The sequence below is a fragment of the Myotis myotis genome, unplaced genomic scaffold (genome assembly GCF_014108235.1).
Source record: "Myotis myotis isolate mMyoMyo1 unplaced genomic scaffold, mMyoMyo1.p scaffold_m19_p_2, whole genome shotgun sequence".
Classification (NCBI taxonomy): Eukaryota; Metazoa; Chordata; class Mammalia; order Chiroptera; family Vespertilionidae; genus Myotis; species Myotis myotis.
In genome coordinates, this window is record NW_023416324.1 from 77,861,997 (window position 1) to 77,883,669 (window position 21,673).

At 37.6% G+C, this 21,673-nt stretch overlaps 1 pseudogene; it reads left to right on the top strand.

The window, feature by feature from the left end:
* Positions 1–266: 266 nt before the first annotated feature.
* LOC118678085 lies at positions 267–370 on the top strand (annotated as a pseudogene).
* The last annotated feature ends 21,303 nt before the right edge of the window (positions 371–21,673 follow it).

Genomic DNA, 21,673 nt, shown 5'->3' on the forward strand with positions numbered 1-21,673 from the left:
AAAAAGACTGAGTCAATAGTATAACTCAAACTTTCAACAAAAAAAGTTAGGAAAAAAGGCATTTCAATGGTTATTAATGAGAGTTTTGTGTTATAAGAAGACATTTGCAATACTTGGAAACAAAAGTAAGGGTATTTGCAATGCTTGGGAAACATCACATTAAGCATAACTATCTTCAAATATTGAAAAGATAAGCCATCCAACCTTGCTTTGATGTGTAGATAGTCATCAGGTGGGAAATAAAAAAAAATCATAAAATAAACAATACGGCTTCTCGGCCTTTTGGCTAAGATCAAGTGTAGTATCTGTTCTTATCAGTTTAATAAACAATACGAATATTTACATAACAAAGGGGCCCCAAGCACTTCTTCTAAGTCATTGACCATTGCCCCAAATCTGAGACTCAGGGAATAAGAATTCTAGTCCCAACCTGCCAACCCCTAAGAATGTTTATGGAAAAGCTAGGGGTGAGGGTGGGTAATGCAAATTTTATCTATTTGCTTTATCTCTACACAAAGAATAATAATAATGAAACTAGATTACAAGTAACTAAAAAATAGTACACAAAAGTCATGTCAAAGATTCCTACCACACTAGAGAGAAATTAAATCACAGGACATTATTCAAAAAATTACACACAAACACTGTCATACTCACTTTATCCCATATCTTCTTTATCTTCTCTTTGATGGTGATACAAGATAATAATAGTCTTTCAGAAACTTCTGAAATGTCTTTTTGTTGGGTTCTTTTCCTAAGTGTTCTCATAGCATCCTCTAGTTATCTTATGGTAGCATTCATCTCATTTGTCTGTCTCTGTGCCATTAGAAAGCAACAAATGCAAAAACTGTGTTCTGTTTTCGGTTGCACCCTATGTACCCAGTAGAGTGTCTAACTCATTGTGACATGAATTATTTGTAGAATACACAAGTGGGGAAAAACTGAGTGATCAAGTTAAACCTAAATTAGCAATTATAAACTTCATGATTTTATAGAACCATTTGCAATTACCTCCAGATTACCTAAAAACGTAAGACACATCTGAGAATATATAAAAGTATGGAGGTATTTTCATGTTAGTTTCCCCTAAGTTAAGTTGATGGGAAGAATACAAGCTCAGGTCAGACATATTACTTTACTGTTTTATTATCCTTGACTCCTTTTAATATTTACAATGTCAATAAGCAAACACAATAAAGAAAATATTCAGATATCTCTACTTCCATGTTCATTGCAGCATTATTCACAATAACCAAGGTATGCAAACAGCCTAAGTGTATATTGATGGATGGATAAAGAAAATATGACATATAAATCCAATGGAATATTATTCAACCTTTAAAAATAAGGAGATCCTGTCATTTAAAACAACATGGATGGACCTAAAGAATGTGCTAAGTGAAATAAGCCAGACATAAAAAAACAAAAAAAAAAACAAAAAAAAAACCCTCAAATACACAGAAGCAGAGAGAGTAGAATGGGCAAGAAAGTGGGAGAAATAGGAGATGTTGTTCAAAGAGTACAAAGTTGTAGTTATGTAGGATGAGATCTAATGTGCATTATGCTGACTAGAATTAATAATACTGTATTAAATACTGAAAATATGCTCAGAAAATAATTTCAGGTGCTCTCATAAAAAAAATAAAGATGGTAACTATATGAGGAGAAAATATTAACTTGACTGCAGTAATCATTTATATTTATGTTTATGTTTATATTCATATTTCCAGGGACAGAAATAATGCTGTGAGGCACTGATGAGTTTGGATTCGCAACATAATTTCTACCACTGGGAAACATGGGTACACATTTTTCATTTCCAAAGCTAGCTGAGCGTCAGAATCACCCAAGGAACTTCTTAGAAATGCCTATCTTGAGGCACCACAAGTGACTAACTGAATCAAGAGCCTCTGGTGGAAAACCCTGCAATAAGCATTTTTATCAAACTACCCAAGGGATTCTTATGGTGTTCAGCTTGCTAGTAGTTGTTAGACCTGCAGAGATAAGGGAAAGAATCTATAATAATAAAAGTGTAATATGCAAACCAACCTAACGGCTGAACAACGGAACAACCGTCCCGACTACCACGCTATGACACCCACTGGCTCCAGGCCATCCATAGCAGGTGCGATGTGATTGGTCAGGGGCCTAGCTATCGCCCCATAATTGCCCCGCCAAGGGAGGCCCAGGCCACCAGCTGACGAGGCATCAATCAGGGGGGCTCCACAATCACCCCAAAGAGGGAGGCCCAGGCTACCCCGTGGTGGCACTGCAGGGGGTAGCCTGGGCCTCCCTCTGTGGGGGCAACCCATCACAGAGCTGTGGCTGGGTGGGCAGGGCCTACCACTTTGGGGAAATTTATTGCAGAACCCCGTGATTGATTACCCCGCAGAGGGACACCCAGGCTACCTGGCCGGTGGCACTGCAGTGGGTGGGCAGGGCTTCCCTCTTCAGGGCAATTGATCATGGGGCTCCCGAACTGTGAGAGGACATAGGCCAGGCTGAGGGAGCCTCCCCCCCCCCCGCCACGAGTGCATGAATTTCGTGCACTGAGCCTCTAGTCTCTATATATAAAAGCCTAAGCAACCGGTCGACTGAATGACCAAATGACTAGTTGACCAGTCGCTATGATGCACACTGACCACCAGGGGGCAGATGTTCAATGCAGGAGCTGCACCCTGGTTTTCAGTGACTGACGGACACCAAATGCAAGGCTCACGGCTGACCACCACAGCCTGAGACTTCAGCAGGGCAGCGGAAGCAGGCTCAGTGGGGCCAGGATGAGCAGAAGCAACAGACGACATTGGACTGCCTGTTTTACCCGATTGCCACAGGCCACATCAAGGGACCCTGGCAGTGCACAAATCCATGCACTGGGCCTCTAGTATGTCATAAATACATAGAACATCAAATGTATTTCATTCTGAAAGCAAATCCTTTCTATGTACAGAAGAAAGGCTATAGCCTTTGGACTTCAACACATCTGCATTGGAATTCTAGTTTCACCATAACTAAATTATGTGCCCATGAGTAAGTAGCCTAATACCTCTGCACAGCTGAGAAAATGAAGATAACAAAAATATGTCCTTCATGGGTTGCTGTGAACTGCCCAGCAGTGTATATTGCAATATAGGTGACCAATACTTATTCTTTGTTTTTCCCCTTCCTCTCCTATGTAATATGACCAAAGGAAAAATAATAATAGAAATAGGTAAAGTAGAAAGAAAGGCTAACATATAAGAAAAAATAAACATAGGTTATCAAGAACATGTGATTCATTTCCTTTAAATCTAAATCATTTCCAATAATTAAAGGGTAAGAATCTCAATAGTAAATTTCTGTGAGATTCAAACTATATGTGGCTTAAATGATTTCCTGTAGTATTTAGCTTAACTCATGGCAGAGCCATGTTTAGTTGATTTTGTAAAGGGTTTGGAAACCATTCAGATACTAAGTATGAATCATAACAAATTCATGAAGGCAAAAGAGATTCCATTTGAAATTGCAGGTGTTGATTATGAAAAAGAAAGTTACAGTTAAATCAGGTCTCTCTACCTTCTAGTTCTCTAAGTAGTTCACTCTTCTCAGAGGAAAGAACTTGCCTTGTATGCCTTTATTTATCAATAATATCAAAAGGTAACTGCTCTGTGAAGTCTTTCCTAAAACTTCTCTTCTAAACAAGGTGAGTTCAATTCAACTAATAGTTATTGACCAACTTCTGGGTTAATAGTGAATCTCCAGAATTATTCACATTAAAGTTAAAAATAAAAATAAATAATAATCTCCGTTATTAACTCCATTATTTAGCAGTTAAATACATATACAACTAAACACTGCTTAAAGACAAAATTATGGGAAAGGAGAAAAGCAAAATTACATTGTTTTTAAAATAATATATTTATATACCTGAAAAAAGCAAAGGGTTTCACTGAAAATAAAAATTGGAAATTTAGAATTCAGCAAGATGATCAGTTAGAAGTTTAATATGTGGTCCTCATTCTCCCAAGAAGCTTAACTATATTGGCTGCTTGCTTTCCTGCCCTAAAATGAACCCTGAGTAAGCAGAGGAATATAATGAAGACAATAGGGAGGGGAGGGGTGCAAAAGCAAAGGTAAAGAAAGGGGAGGGGAGGGAAGGGCAGAAGTGGGGAGGACAGAAAAATTCTAGGTAGGAAGGAATGTAATTTTGAAATGATGTTGCATTGGTTGGGATGGGGTGGCGAAGGAACAGGTAGATTTGACTTGAAGCAGGAAGCTTCTAGGCCTGGCCATGGGGGATAGAATAAAAGAGGAACCCTACCCTGGCCAGTGCTGCTCAGTGGTTGGAGTGTCTGCCTGGTCTAGGGCGAGTAGGTTGTAGGTTAGATCCCAGGCCAAGTGGGGGCATGTGTGGGAGATAACCAATCAATGTATCTCTCTCACATCAGTGTTTCTCTTTCCTTCCCCCTTCCTCTCTCCATTCCATCTCTCTAATAAAAGCAATGGAAAGAACATCCTTGGGTGATGATTTCCAAAAACAACCAAAAAGGGAACCCTGGCATTCCGATCTTCATTCTTCTATAACATTGGTTCTCAAAGTGCTATCCCAGGACCAACAGCATCAGCAACTTGTTAGAAAACAAATATTTGTGCCCACATCCTGGCCTGCTAAATCAGAAATTCTGGGAGCGAAGCTCAGTATCTATGCTTTAAAAAGTCCTCCCTGTGATTCTGATGAATCCTGAAGTTTGAGAACCACTGTCCTCCTAGTACTGCTTTTCCTAGGGCAGTGGTCGGCAAACTGCGGCTCGCGAGCCACATGCGGCTCTTTGGCCCCTTGAGTGTGGCCACGAAGTTTCAATCTCACTGTACATGCTAGCCCGCACGTGGTATTTTGTGGAAGAGCCATACTCAAGGGGCCGCAGTTTGCCGACCACTGTCCTAGGGGACCAGAGCAGGGCGGGGGTGCAAAAGGTAAAACACTAAGTCAGTGGTTCCCAACCTTCCTAATGCCGCGACCCTTTAATACAGTTCCTCATGTTGTGACCCAACCATAAAATTATTTTTGCTGCTACTTCATAACTGTAATTTTGCTACTGTTATGAATCGTAATGTAAATATCTGATATGCAGGATGTATTTTCATTGTTACAAATTAAACATAATTAAAGCATAGTGATTAATCACAAAAACAATATGTAATTATATATGTGTTTTCCAATGGTCTTAGGCGACCCCTGTGAAAGGGTCGTTCGACCCCCAAAGGGGTCGCAACCCACAGGTTGAGAACCGCTGCACTAAGTGGAAGAGTTATTTTATAGTATGAAGAGTTATTGCCCATGGTTTCTAGGTACCGAGGGTTCTCCATTCTTGGGCTCATCTGTATCCACCCTTTAGTTCAGTGGGGATGGCTTTCTTCTATTTGCTTCATTTGACTGAGTAACAAATACCATAAGAGAAAAATGAGCTCACAAGCCAAAGTAACAAGGCATTTGAGGATCTTAGGTATTTTCCAAGAACTAAATATACTGGGTAACAAATTCCATCAGAAGCAAAATCATTATAACAGACAAAGAATTTTAAATTAACCAATCAACTCTACTAAGTAAGAGAAAACATTACAATATGAAGTAAAGAACAAGAAAATATAAAAAATAACTACACATAAATCTTAGTCACATATATGTAGTGGTTAAAATAAAAAACACAATAATTAAGACAATTAGCAAAATGGAACAACTGAGGAATAAATTTGTGAATTTACACAAGCTCCAAAAAAAGAAAAAAAAGAAACTAAGACAAAAATATAACAGAAAAAGTAAGACTTATGAAGGACAGAGAAAGAAATGGTAATATTGAGGTCATCAGAGTAATAGAAATAGAGGGAGATAAAAATGGAGAGGAGACTATATCAGCAGTAATAAGATAAATTTCCCAGAAAGAATTATGATTGAAAAGGCCCATTGACTTCTGCTCCCAGCCATGATGGAGTAACAGGGACCACATTTACTGTCTCATCTTAAACAACTCAAAAAACAGGCAGTATATATTAAACGGTCTTCAGACATTGAAAAACAGGCAGTAAAGCACAATGATTCTGAAGACAAGGAAAACAAACATAGTTTGCCCTATGATTGCCCCAACTTACTTCCAGAAAGAGTTTCCAAGGCACAACACAGGGAAATTGAACTCAAAAAGATATTAACAGTCTTTCTAGTTAAGGAGATGGAGTTGACAATCAAGTAACAGAGAAGAGATGCACAGAGAGCAAGCCCTGAAGATCTACAAGGCATCCCCTATCAATCTTCACCTGAGCACCAATCAAGGTATAAGTGTGAAGAAACTACCTGAGGCTAAGGAAGGAAACCACACACACACACACACACACACACACACACACACACACACACACACACACCAGAGGAAGGAATCCCCAATATTCACACTTCCAAGAATATTTATATTCCCAACAGCCAGTATGAAAAAACTCTGGAGCATCAAGTTTAGTACTCAGATTATACTGTCTCAATAGAGGGACTAAATAACCCTAAGGCTAATGTTTGCTTTTGTCCTATAATATAATATAAATACAGTATTTTATAGTGATATATGTCATATAATTGTCTGTGTGTGTGTGTGTGTGTGTAGTCTTTGCCCCAAATTCCTGGCACAGAATTTCAAAAACTCTTGGAATTTCCTAAATGATAATGTTATGCTAATGAGGCAATTCATGGGGCAGTAGCCTAGATAGCTTTAAGACAAGTTTGGAGGCAGGCTGGTCATCAGGAAAACCAACCATGTGATTAGAGGATTGAAAATTTTGGTTGCCTGACCTCTGGGAAGGGGAGGGTAACTAGAGAGGGAGTTCAATCACCTGGCCAATGATGTAATCAATTATGCCTAAGTAATGAAATCTCTATAAAAATTCTTAGATACTGAGGCTTCAGGGAGCTTCTTGCTTAACACATTGATGCACTTGGAAGGTGCACATCCCAATTCCATGAGGAGAGGACATGGAAGTTCTGAACCCCACCCCATACACGCTCCCATCTTGCTCTATGAGTCTTTTCCATTTAGCTGTTTCTGAGTGGTAGGCTTTATAAAAGTAAGCATACCACTTTCCTGAGCTCTGAGTTGTTCTAGGGAATTATCCATTTGGAGCTAACTTGAGCAAAAATGCAGATAAACTGTGAGACCCACTTATAGCATGCAAAGAAGCAGAAAAAATATAACATATTATAATGAGAAAGCCATAATCAATAGACCCAGACCCAGAAACAGCACAGATAAAAGAATGAGTAGGAAAGATAAAACTTCAATTATAAATATATCCAATATGCTAAATAAGGTAGAGAAAAACACTAGTGCTTAAGGAGAAATATGAAAAATATAAAAATGAAACAAAAATTTATAGAGATGAAAAAAATACAATGTCTGAGATGAAAAAAATACATATTGAATAGGATCAACAGAAAATTGGGAACTGCACAAAAAATCATCAATGAACTTGAAGACATAGCAATAGGAACTACTTAAAATAAAACAAAAAGAAAAAAAGATGAAAAAACTATGAGAACATCAGGGAACTACAAAATAACCTCAATTTTTCCAATATACATTTAAATGGAGTCCCTGACATATAAGAAAGAGGAAGCAAAAATTTTTCAAAATATTTCCCAAAGTTGATGAAAATTACAAACTCACAGTTTTAAAAATTGAAACTAATAGTCAACAGTAAACATGTTTAGGTATTAGATCATAGAATGCAGAGATATAAATATAGGCTTTAACTAAATGGTTTCAGTTGCTTTGGTTAGCACATAGTTTATATTCAAAGATTAAGAAAGTATGTAGTCATGTCCTAGAAGCTTGCCTATAAAGCAAGTTCCAGGAAAAATGTTTAAATGTACACTTTACTTGAAATAATAGAAAAATGTAGCTAATTAAGCACAAAACAATAATAGCATCTGATGAATAGCTTCTGCTTTTGCACACCTAGATAATGATATTGGTACATTGTTAAGGGGTTTTACTGCTCACAAGTTGTATATCAGACCACCCCACCACTGTCTTGCTGAAGTCAGATAAGGTAATGCCAGCAGTGAAATCGCTGACCAGGAAATGAACATGAACTGCTTACCTAATCACTGACCAATCAACAAAGCCCATGAACCTAAACCCATTACTCATAATTTCACGTTATAAAAACTCTTGCCTGTAGGCTGGCCACTGAGGAGTTAGAACTTTGAGAACTAGCTTGCCATTCTCCTAGGTGGCTCCATTCCAGATAAAATAGCTTATCTTTCTTCACTGCAAAGTCAGTTCTCCCTGACTCACTGCACACAGTTAGGCAGGAACTCTCACTTGGTTTGGTTTACAGAATCTCAACAAATCCCAAGCTCAGGGAAAATGATGAAAATGATACCTATGCACATTATAAACAAACTACTTCAAAACAGTGAAAAAGAGAAAATCTTAAAAGCATCCAGAGGGAAGAAATGTACATTATTATAGAGGAAAAAAAATAAGAATGACTGCAGACTTAGAAACCATGCAAGCAAGAACACAATGGAGCAACAAATTTAAGGTACTGAAATTAAACAACTGTCAACCTGGAATCCTATACCCAGATAAAATATCCTTCAAAATCAAAGGTAAAATAATGTTTTCATACATACAAAACATAAAATAATACATGGCTAGCAGATTAGCACTATACAAAATGACAAAAGAAGTTCTTCAGGGAAAAGGAAAATAATACCAAAAGGAAATTTGTATCTAAGCAAAGGAATAGAGAACACTAGAAATAGTAAATATATATGTAGATGTAAAAGATATTTTTTCATATTTTTCTAAATCAGCTTGAAAGATAATTGTTTAAGGAAAAATAGTAAAATGTATTGTGAATTCATTATATATGTAGAAGTAAAATGTATGACAAAATCAGCACAGAAGACAATAGAAATATATGGTTATAAGATTCTTATAAATTATGTGAATTGAAATAGTCCAACAGGCTTTTTTTTTAGAAACTGACATGCTAATTCTAAAATTTACTATTCAGAAATGCAAAGGACTTGTAATAATTTTTAAGAGAAGAACAAAGAATATTTACACAACCTGATATCTAGACTTATTATAAAGCTACAGCAATCAAGACAGATAGACACATATATCAACAGATAAGAATAGAGTCCAGAAACAGACCCACACATATATGTTAAATTTATTTTTAACAAAGTTCCAAGGCCACTTAATCAGAAAAAAAAAAAGTATCTTTTCAACAATTGGTGCTAAAACAATTAATTAGATAGCTTTGTGCAAAAAAAAAAGGAATGAAACTTTATTCTTAACTTATAACATATCTAAAATTAATTCATATAAGAACTAGGACAAACGTAAGAGCTAACACTATAAAACTTATAGAATAAAACATAGCTAATGTTAGAGACCTTGAGTTTTCTAAAGACTTTTTTAAGTACAAGGCCCAAAATCATGATCCATTTTAAAAATGATCAGGTGGACTTAAAGTATTTTGATCTTCAAAAACCAATGTAATGAAAATGAAAAGACAAGGCACAAACCAGGAGAAAGTATTTGCAAAATATATATCCAACAAAGAACTTGTACCTAGAACAGTGATTTCAACCTTTTTCATTCCATGGCATACATAAACTAATTACTACAATTCTGCAGCACACCAAAAAATATATTTTTTCCAAATTGAAAGAAAAATCAGTATGATTTTGATTCATTTACGCTAGATGGCTATTGTTGTGCTGACTATTCTCATTTTTTTATTTCACACTCTAAGGAGAAAAAGGTGAGTGCCCCTGACTAGTCAGGTATTGCATGTTTAAAAAACTAGTGTGCCTGCCACAACACACGGGTTAGAAATTGATGATCTAAAATATATTCTGATGTTGCAGAACTCAAATTGTAAGACAAGCAACTGGGCAAAATATTTGAACACACCCTTCACCAAAGAAGATACACAGATGCCAAATAGATTAAAAGATGCTTAACATCACTATTCATTAGAGACATTAAATTAAAGCCACATGAGCCAGTGTTGCTCAATGATTAAAGTGTTGGCCCACCCACCGAAGGATCACAGGTTTGATTCCTGGTCAAGGGCACATACCTGGATTACAGGTTGATTCCCCAGCCTCCTGGTCTGGGCATGTGCAGGAGACAACCAATTGATGTGTCCTTCTCACATCAATGTCTCTCTCTCTCTCTCTCTCTCTGTCCCCCATCCCACTCTCTCTAAAAATCAATGGAAAAAATATCCTCAGATGAGGATTAAAAAAATATTAAAGCCACATGAGATATCCCTACACACCCACTAGAATGACTGAAATTTAAAGAATGAAACTCAAAAGAATAAATTAATATGTTTTTGTCATAAAAACCAAGAAACATTATACAAAAAGACTGATAAACTTACTACCCAAAATGAAACACTTCCTTATACTAGAAAAATAGAACCACTACAAACATATTTGTAAAATAAAATCAACCTAGGAAATAATAGTTTTTATAAAACATATGACAATTATTTTATAACTCCAAGGGACATAAACTGGCAAGTCCCCCAAAGAAGAGAGAAAGTGATCAATAATAATATAAAAAGATGTCTTTCTTGCCCTAACCAGTTTGGCTCAGTGGATAGAGCATCAGCCTGCAGACTCAAGGGTCCCAGCTTCGATTCTGGTCAAGGGCATGTACCTTGGTTGTGGGCACATCCCCAGTAGGGGGTGTACAGGAGGCAACTGATCGATGTTTCTAACTCTCTATCCCTCTCCCTTCCTCTCTGTAAAAAATCAATGAAATATATTTAAAAAAGAGATGTCTTTCTTAAGTTATTATCAAAAAAATAAAGTATTAAGTAGATACCATATTAATAAGTTGGCAAAATGATTAGCAAGCCTGTAACACTTTAATAAAGACATCTTAAAAAGAAGAAAAATGTTAATAAGTAAAAGAATAAATGTTTTCTTAAATAGAATTGCATTATAAAACATGTTTCTCTAAATTTTCATATGTTGAATTTAAAGAATTATAGAAATGTGTTCCAGTGCCCATTCAAAATTCCAACTAAATAACTTTGGAAGCAACAAAATAGAGTTCAAAAATACTTCCAATTATTGCTCAATAAAGTCATTGGGGCAACAAGCTGATTATTTGGTAGTAAAATATTGTCAGTTGTTTAAGACAATAAACTATTCATTTGGAGACAATAATAATAATGCTGGGACAGTACCTCATTTTTTTCTTTTTAATATGTTATTGATTTCAGAGAGGAAGGGAGAGGGAGAGAGAGATAGAAACATCAATGATGAGAGAGAATCATGGATCAGCTACCTCCTGCATGACCCATACTGGGAACCAAGCCCAAAACCCAGGCATGTGCCCTGACCAGGAATCAAATTATGACCTCCTGGTTCATAGGTCAACCTTCAACCACTGAGCCATGCCATCCAGGCCCTCATTTTTTTTTTTTTAAGGATAAATTTAGGCCATAAATTTAAAAGTTTTTTTTTAAGTAATCATAAAGTGGGGACAATCTCTTAGCATATTATAAAACTCAGAACCATAAAACAAAAGCACTGATAAACTGACTATATAAAACTAAATACTTCAGTATAAGAGAAAAATAAAGCATACTAATATTTTAAAAATAAAAATACAAACTAGGAAGTAACATTTTTAAAGCATATGACAAAAGATTATTATCTTTATGCAAAGAGCTCAAAGTTTTCTTCAGGATAAAAATTGTAATATGACAAGAATAGTCAATTACTCAAACAATTTTAAATATAGTCAGCAATCATTACATAGTGTTCTTTCTTATAATTAAAGATATGCAAATAAAAGCAACTATATATTATACTAGTAGATTGGCAGAGATGAAAAGTATCAAGATCTGTATTAAAAGGAGAATAAAATATCAAGTACTTATGATTTATTGATGAAAATTTCAATTCATATGCCCTTTCTAGAGATCATTTCAGCAGGTGCCGAGCAATGAATAAAACAAAAAAGGAAGAACTGTGTTAGGGATGGAGGGAGGGAGGAAAGAAAAGGAGAAAGGAAAGAAAAAGAATAAATGTTCTTTTTCTCTTAAATGTTATTTAAGTAAATTATGGAATAAATAAAGCAATACCCTGCAGCCACTAAAAATAATATAGAATCTTTCTGATCATTAATGAATGTTTAAAATCAGTATAAATATATATGTGTGTGTATTTGGTAAGTATACATAGAAAGGAATATATATATTCCTTCCAGTGGAGAGGGAGTCCCTCAGCCCGGTCTGTGCCCTCTTGTAGTCTGGTACCCCTTGGGGAATGACCACCTGCTGGCTTAGGCTTGCTCCCCTGGGGATTGGGCCTAAGCTGGCAATCAAACATCTCTCTGGCAGCCCGGCAGCCCTCAGGGGATGTCCACTTGCCAGCGGGGAGCAGACCTAAGCTGCAATCAGACATCCTTTGCCCTGCTGAGGAGGCAGGAGAGGCTCCCACCACTGCGGCTGTACTGGCAGCCATCAGCCTGGATTGTGGCTGAGCAGAGTTCCCCCATGTGGGAGCTCACTGACCACCAGAGGGCAGCTCCTGCATTGAGCGTCTGCCCCCTGGTGGTCAGTGTGTGTCATAGTGACCAGTCATTCCCAGTCTTTCTGCTGTTAGGGTCAGTTTTCTTATTACCCTTTTACTATTTAGGATAGAGGCCTGGTGCACTGGTGGGGGCCGGCTTGTTTGCCCTGAAGGGTGTACCGGATCAGGGTGGGGGTCCCGCTTGGGTGCCTGGCCAACCTGGGTGAGGGGTTGATGGCTGTTTGCAGCTGGCCACACCCCCTTCAGGTTGGGGGTCCCCACTGGGATGCTTGGCCAGCCTGGGTGAGGAGCTGAGGGCCGTTTTCAGGCTGGCTGGCAACTGAAGCTCCCAACCTCTCCTTTTTCTCTTTTTTTTTATTCTTGGATTTATTTATCTTCTATAATTGAAACTTTGTTGCCATCCTACTCGCTCCAGCTCTGAGGCCACAGCCTGCTGAAAGCAGGTATCCGGGGTTTGTTTAGCTTCTATAATTAAAACTTTGTTGCTTTCAGAGCTGTTGCTTTCGGAGCTCAGAGCCGGGCTGCAGCAGGCGGGAAACCTTGGCTTCCTCCATCACTGGAGCAAGCAAGCCTCCTGCTCACTTCAGCTGCATGGCTGCCGGCCGCCATCTTGGTTGGCCATTAATTTGCATATCACCCTGATTAGCCAATGGGAAGTGTAGCGAAGGTACAGTCAATTACCCTTTTTGTCTTTTATTAGATAAGATATATATAGTGTGATCCCAATTACATAAAATGGGTGTGTAGGCACACTGTGTGTGTATATGTGTGTGTATGTGTGTGTATGCATTCATAGAAAGATATCTAAAAGAGTTTCCACCAATATTTTAACAGTAGTTATACTTTGGTGGAGAAATTCCATATGATTATTTTTATGCTGATCATTATACTTTTACAAGAGGCCCAGTGCACGAATTCATGCATGGGTTGGGTCCTGAGGCGGGGATGGGCGGTGGGATGCAATCGGCCCTCCAGGTGGGCGGTGAGATGCCCTTGCCAGCTTGGGATCCAGATCCTTCCCTCTGACATTTGTGCTGATGGTCAGGAGCCATCTGGCGGCTGCTTTTATATTCTTTCTTCCTTGCGGAGCATCTAGGGAGGGCAAGTGGCTGTGGTGCCTGAGGCTGACTTCTAGGAGGCAAGCAGCACTGTCAGGATTGTGCCAGCGGCACTGGTCCGTCAGTGCCTGGCCCATTCTCCAGAGACTGGACCTGCAGAACTACTAAGGGAGTGGCTGCTGCTAGGTAGGTGGGCTGCTGGGATGGGTCTGTCAGCTGAGCAGTGTTCCCGCTGTGGGAGTGCACTGACCACCCGGGGGCAACTCCTACATTGAGTGTCTGCTCCCTGGTGGTCAGTGCATGTCATAGTGACTGGTCGTTCCTGTCATTCGGTCATTTCAGTGTTCGGTCTTTTGGTCATTTGGTCGCTTAGGCTTTTAGATAGATGATAGATAGATAGATAGATAGATAGATAGATAGATAGATAGATAGATGATAGATAACAGAGTTTTTAAAATAATGATTGTTTTGGTTTTACAATAATAAAGCTCTTTTTATAGCTCTGATTCATCCATTCAGATGAGAGAAATTGTTTCATAGTAATGTGATAATTGTTTTAACCTAAGATCATATATAAATTTACTTAAAAACATGTCTTCTTTGAACAATTTTTAAATTCAGTTTCTTCAATCCTCTTCCTCTTCCCTTCAGAGGACACAGGAGAAACAGGAAGCAGCATTTTATAATACGCCAAATATGAAACAATTATTTTTTTTCTTTTTAGTGGTTTTAGTAACTGAATTTCATCTTAGGGCAAAATTCTTTTTGATATTTAGAAAGAGACAAAATAGAAAGTAATATTAGTATGTCATCAACACAGTTCAAGTATCCACTAGCGTCCAAGCAAGGGGTGGGCAAACTTTTTGACTCAAGGGCCATAATGGGTTCTTAAACTGGACCAGAGGGCCGGAACAAAAGCATGGATGGAGTGTTTGTGTGAACTAATATAAATTCAAAGTAAACATCATTACATAAAAGGGTACGGTCTTTTTTATTTTAGTTTTATTCATTTCAAACAGGCCGGATCTGGCCCGCTGGCCATAGTTTGCCCATGGCTCATCCAAGCTAAGCAAAGCAAAGCATTTGCTATGGCATGCAAAAGAAAGGAAAGAAGCAGAAGGAAGCAAGACAACAAACATTTATCATGAGTAGGTGGAATAGAAAACGATGAGATATTCTAAGGGTAGAGTTAAAAACAGGAAACGACTGAAAATTCAAAATCAGGAACTACAATATAGACTTGGAAGAGTAGTCCAAAAGAATATTTTAAATAAAGTAAAATATTCATAAATTAGTATTCATACCCAGTGTTCATTAATTTACCCTTTTAGTCCAGATCCAATCAGATATTATCTCCAGGTGCAATATTTGGCACTGAGATTAACATTAAAATTAAATATTTATTGGTGCTTTAATGTCACCAGAGCTTTGTTCTATCTATGACCCAGGTTTGTTTCCATCAGGAAGTACTATATGGTGCTTAATCCTGGTCTCCCTGAAATCAAGAATGTCATCATATTCTTAATTTTTTCATTTTCATTTCTAGTGTCAGTTTCAGAATGGTGGCTGACTATTATATTAGCTTCTGACCATACCATAGCCTTTAAATATTGAGGTGAACTTGAATTATTTTCACTTTAAGGTAAATTTAACCATTGGGGCAGATAATGACTATCCCAGACACTAGGTATTTCAAAAACAGATATTCTCCATGACCATTCATTTCAGATGCCTAAAACTTTCACCCAAACATTTTAATTTTAGAAATTTCCACTAAGGAGATTATTGTGAAGGTATACAAATACTTATTTACAAATTCGAGAAAAGATTGTTTTTCACAAGGAAAAACAAAAGATATGAAAACATGCTGTAGGTCTGAACAATAAGAGACCAGATAAAGAAATTTGGATATAGACATTCTATGCAGTCATTAAAATCTATTCAAGTTATCTTTAAAATGTCAATTTTCAGAAACAACCTATGGAGTAATAGTTGTCATGAAAAGGGTAAAGAATTTTCACAGCTCCTTTTACGTCTATGCCTTTAAAATGTTTGATAATCACAAGCTGACATCCATTCTATGTTGCAGATAGGGAAGGATGAACTGTGTGGCTGGTATTTGTAAATTGTCACTAGGCTACTCTCCTCACATTTACACAGGATGACTCCAGGTATCTTCTCACAAGTCCTATTGCTGTGTACCTCCTTCATTTCGAGTTTTGATCTAAGATTCTTTCCAGGTTCATCAAGTTGTATAATGAAAGATAAAGGTTCTTAAATTTATCCATGTTTTAAAGTGGGTTAGGAAATGTTTGGGTATATATTAGTACAGGAAAAACTGAGTGTAAGTCAAGCTGCTGTATTGAGATGCCTGCTCATAAAGGGTACATGTATGGAACAGTCTTGACATTGTTCCAAAGGGCTGTCATCACATTATGTAGGCCACACTACAAGCAATGTACTTAGAAATTGTTCACTCCAAGCTTTGGGATATAGAATACATTTAGATCTAAAATTGAACATAGTATTTATAAAATGTAGAATTTTACATGCCACATTATTGGGCATGACCCAAAATACATATTTTTTCTTTATCATGGAAAGTAACTAAGAAGTGATGATTTCATAATCACTTCGTAAGTTCAGAGGATGATCTTGTTGATTATGACTAGCTTATTTTTAAAGAACTAATTTCATCATAAACCTCTGCTGCAGATATTGAGCCAATTATTTGGAACACAAATTTCCAGACAACCTAGATTTGGGCAGTAGTTTTTCATTTACTTACTTTAGTTCAAGAATTCATTTTTACACTTGCCACTCTTCTCGTTCAAGCAACTAGTCAGATTCCAACATAGTACAGAATAGGGGATATGCTTTAGTGAAAGACATGTTCGTACTTCCTCTGTCACTTCATATTCAACTACTGTTAAATTACTAATGGGAAGCTATTTTAAGTCTTGCTTTGACTTATTCCAGACTTATTTGGGAAGGAACAATATAATAGCAAAATACCTGGATTTGAATACAACTTACTTTATTTGGCCCTTGAGTTTACCCATCTATGAAACTGAGATAAGATCTACCTCTGAGGACTGTCATAGAATTAAATAACAATGTGGTGAATAAACCATAAAACTACATTAATATTTATTATTATTTCCACTTTGTCACATCCTTTAGGTAGGTATGGCATTGATAGTTAAACCTCAGCAAAACTATTAAAAAACATTTCTTTTAGGACCATGTGACCTAGTTCTATTGCTGCATATCTCATTAAGGGATGATGTCTATTTCTTGAATCTGAGCTGGTCCTTTAATTGGTTTTAATCAATAGACCATGGAAGAAGGGATGCTGTGAAACATCTGAGCCGTAAGAGATTGGCAGCTCCCTCTTAGAAAATTTCCTCTTGGGAGCCATGTAAGAAAGTCTGATTTCCCCAAGACCAAAACGCTGTGAGTAAACTTAAGCCAGCTATTTGGAGAGAGAGAAGTACATAGAGGTGAAATGGACCACAAAACCTAAGAGTGAAAAATTCTTGCACTTTTATCTTAATCTACTCACCAGCTGAATGCAACCAAGTGGATGTTCTCAGGTGACATTACATGAAGCCGAAGAACCAACCAGATGACCCTTGTTTAAAATATTAACCCATAGAATTGTGAGCAAATACAATGGTGGCTGTTTAAGTCACTAAGTTTTGGGGTTAGTTTTTATGCAACAATAGAAGCTGAGATTGTAATATGGAGGAGGGCCAGCCTGCAGGCAGAGGAATGAATCAGATTTATTAGCCACTGAACAGCAAGCTGATGACCCTTCTCTTAGGAAGATTATAAAAAGAAAGACAAAGGTTCATTTTATATATAAAGCCACTATCATTTCTCCATTTACCAATCAAAGTAGATCCACGCATACCTTCCTTCAAAGCACACGTGGAACTCTTGGGGCCGCACACAAGCATTTGTGAAGAGAAAAATCTGGAGAAGACTTTTTAAGCTCACACTGAGAGTGTGACAGTCAAAGATGGCATTCTCTTTAAAATCATTTATCCGGCCTTTAAAACTGTTTGTTGTGGAAATTAGGCAGGATATAAATAATTACAAGAATATTTAATAAGAACACTCTTTGTTCATAAAAACCCAAGATGCTATCGGACTCCTACTTTTAAGACCAGTGGCAAAGTAAAACCAAACCATGATGATTTTTGAATTGTGGTTCAACAAGAGTGTCATGTTATTTTTTCCCCCTATTATTTGCCTTATCTTAGAATCCACTTCCTCATGGAAGCCTTCTGTACTCCCAGATGGGTGAGTTATCCCTTCCATATACTTTCATATCACCTTATACTGGTGCCTATGAAAGCCCCTATTATACTCTATTATAATTAGCCATTGACCTCTCTGTCTCCCCAACTAGACATTTTATTCCAAAATAAAGACCACACTTGACCTACCATTGAATTCCCAGCACTCAGAACAGTGTCTAGCACAGGGCCAGTTGTGCAATGTTGGTTGGATTAATTAATCATCTTTCAATAGCATAATCCCATTAGACATTGACTACAGCCTTGTGAAAGAGGTGAGGACGCTGACATGGATTGACTCAATGACATGTTTCATGGCTGAACCATGGCCAAATCTCCTGACTCCCATTGGTATCTTCTCTTCACTGCCTCAATATCAGTACCATACCTAGCAGACTATCATGTATTCTTTCATGCATTCTACTCACTTTGTCTTCTGTGCCATTAAAACACAAAGCTCAGAGCTTGCAGAGTCACAGAATAGAGAGAGTCCTAGAGATTGATTTATTTTAGTTCAACTCTAGCCTTTTACACAAAGGAAGCCAATCCAAAGAGAAGTGACTTGGGCCAATCCTGGTCTAGAACTCAGGCCTATCAGCACCTCTCCATTTTCTGGCCCTTGATAGGGAAATAAGACAGTATGATCCTGGATCAACAAATACACCTTTTTGCCAGATTTGAGCCTTCACCCCAGGCCTCCTAATGGTGTAAAAAGAACATAATTTTTCATTCATCTTTCCATTCCAGTTCCACATGCCGCAAATGGAAACCATTTGGTGTGGGCTGTAGAGGTGAGAAGAGAACCACGACGTGCAGTTCTGCATCGCCGCTCAGCAGGGCTGTCAGTAATCTCTTACTTAACATACTATCTCAGAATTTTCCTTCAGTGTCACCTCGGTTGCTACTGTAACACTCCACAAGAAATAATGCCATCTGTTAAAATACACAAGGCAGGGAATCGCAGCTGCTGCCATCACACAAAGATGGAATTAACCAACACAAAGCAATTACTTTCCTTTCACATTTCACAATTAGAATTTTAGTCTTGCTTTATTTGTATCACAAAAGTCACCACAACACTGTGCCTGTTGAAGTAATAACACCACTCTCTTGATGAAAACATGGAGGAGGAGGAGTTTAGTTGGGGATAATGGTAATTGTCACTCTGTTGCCTTTTTTATAAGTATTTTTTAAATTCCATTGGGTAGTGTTAATTATAGGTAGCAGCACTAAGAATAATGGGTTTGTAGATAGCATTCACATTTACGTTCAACTCACAATTAAAGAAAAAAATTTCACCAAGTGAGGTTTATAGCTGTGGAATGATTGTTGTGTTACATAACCAAGATTTTTTTTTCTCTCCTTGGTAGTAGAAGATCTTAAAGAAAGAAGTGACCCCACTCATAGGAGACAGGTTTCTAATTTGAACAAAGATGAAATTCCGCCTCTCAGCTTTTATTTCATTCATTGGAAGGGAGCAGATTGCTGGCTAAGTAACAGAAGGGTGGACCTATTCAGAGCTTAACTGCTAAGCTAACTCTTCACAAAGCTGTAAGAGATCAACAATTGCCTTGGCCATACTCCATTATGAGGGTATGAGGGTTTCAGCAAGCTGGTGTTTCTCTCTTTGATGCATTTTTTTTTTTTTTGCATGGGAATTATATATTTTCTGGAGGCACAGCAACAGACAAAACCTGCCTTAACTGGTTTTCTGCTGGGCAGAATTCTTTTACAGGGTGGATCAAAATCAATGAATGCAACAAAGGGTTAAATTCTCAGCTTTTATCCAACGTCCAATCTGTTTATGAATCACACAATGAGACCACAATACCAGTGAGGTCACGAGTATGGAAATATTCAAACATTGATTGGTTCTCAAGGGGCAGCCTCAAATATTCACCCTCCTCACAGCACCTTTGCTAACTCTTTAACTTTCAGTACATTTCCCATCCATTTGCTTTTAATGATCTTTCATAGCTGTCTGGTTCATAAATACAATGATCTGTATACCAGTTCTTAGACAGAATGGCTCTCAAACCTCCTGGTAATAACACTTAATTTCACTTTAGTTTAAGCTCATTCTAAACTCCGCTGTCAAGGCATATGTCTTTATTGCAAAACTACTCTTTAAATAGCATACTCATGGCACTTTATCACAAAATATCTTTTTTATTTTAATATATTTCTATTGATTTTTTACAGAGAGGAAGGGAGAGAGATAGAGAGTTAGAAACATCGATGAGAGAGAAACATCGATCAGCTGCTTCCTGCACATCTCCCACTGGGGATGTGCCCGCAACCCAGGTACATGCCCTTGACCGGAATCGAACCTGGGACCTTTCAGTCCGCAAGCCGACGCTCTATCCACTGAGCCAAACCGGTTTTGGCATCACAAAATATCTTACAGAATTAGTTATTTGATAAATCCATATAGAGTCTGACTTCCCAAAGACTGCAGATTCCTTTAGGACTGAGACCAGGCCTTACCCTATTGGATATCCAATCAGATATAAAACAGTGCAGTCAGTTTAAAAAAAGAAAAAAGAAAGCCCAATTTTTATGGATTAATAGCTCCAGACTTTAAAACCCAGTAAGTTTCACTTTGGAATCATGTGTGTCCAGTTGGAGCAAGACAGGGGAAGGGTGCCTAACACAAACAAAATCTGGCCAAATTTATTCCTCACACACATGGATTTTGCCTAATCCACATTGACCAAAATCTTAACAAATACAATGATAGCTGATGTATTATTAAAGGAGAAAACACAATTTTATCGCAGACTGCAAGACTCTTCAGGTCCCTGATTACAAAGGGCCCTAGTTAGAAAGAAATTGCAATCTGAAAATATAATTCACAATCAAGGCTCTCAAAGTCATAAAATAGCAATGACTACGTCTGTGATTGCTGATTGAATCAGGCACAACCAGCACTCCGATGCCCACCAACCAGACATAGGAACCCTCTGGACCACACTTGTCTGCACTTAAAACCACGGACACGTGTCCGGGCAGTCTTCCGTTCTAAAAGATGCTGTTTCAGTTTGTAGCATTTGTAAAAGGAGGAAAAATGATGTTCTAGGCACCATGCTAACTTTGTAACTGCAGTAATATGTGTAGTTTAGCACTAATAGCATTTATCAATCATGATTAATAATGTGTTTTTCCTGGCCAGTTTTCAGTCACTATGTTGAGCTCCTGTATTAAATTACCCCTTTGTTTCTGAGTCAAACTTAAAAAAATACGCAGCAATGATGAAAGTGCAAAGTTAGGAAGTTCATAAGAAAGCAGAGATTATTGTCCCCCATGCAATGTATAATAAGAGATCTTGGGGGTCTCAGTGAGGGAAATATATACACAACCTGTTCAAACCACCTAATTTCTCATTTAATCCCCTGCTTGCCCATCTCATACTAGCTCTTCATTTTTAAAAAATCCATCGTTTTTCCTATCTTCTATTGTTGTTCCCTTTTGGGTCCTATAGACTCACTATATATCCACACCAAGACTCAAGTTCTCACAGATACTTAGCATAATCATTTCACATAACATATGAACATTGCTCAAAGTAGCACATGGGGGAAAATATATATACAAACCTTTTCTTCTTGATCCAAAGCAATAATTGGGGGAGAACCTTTAAGTTTGAATGAAATAAAATCTTTCCCATTTTAGAATTTAGATTTTTCCCAGCTATCACAGCTTTTTTTCCCATC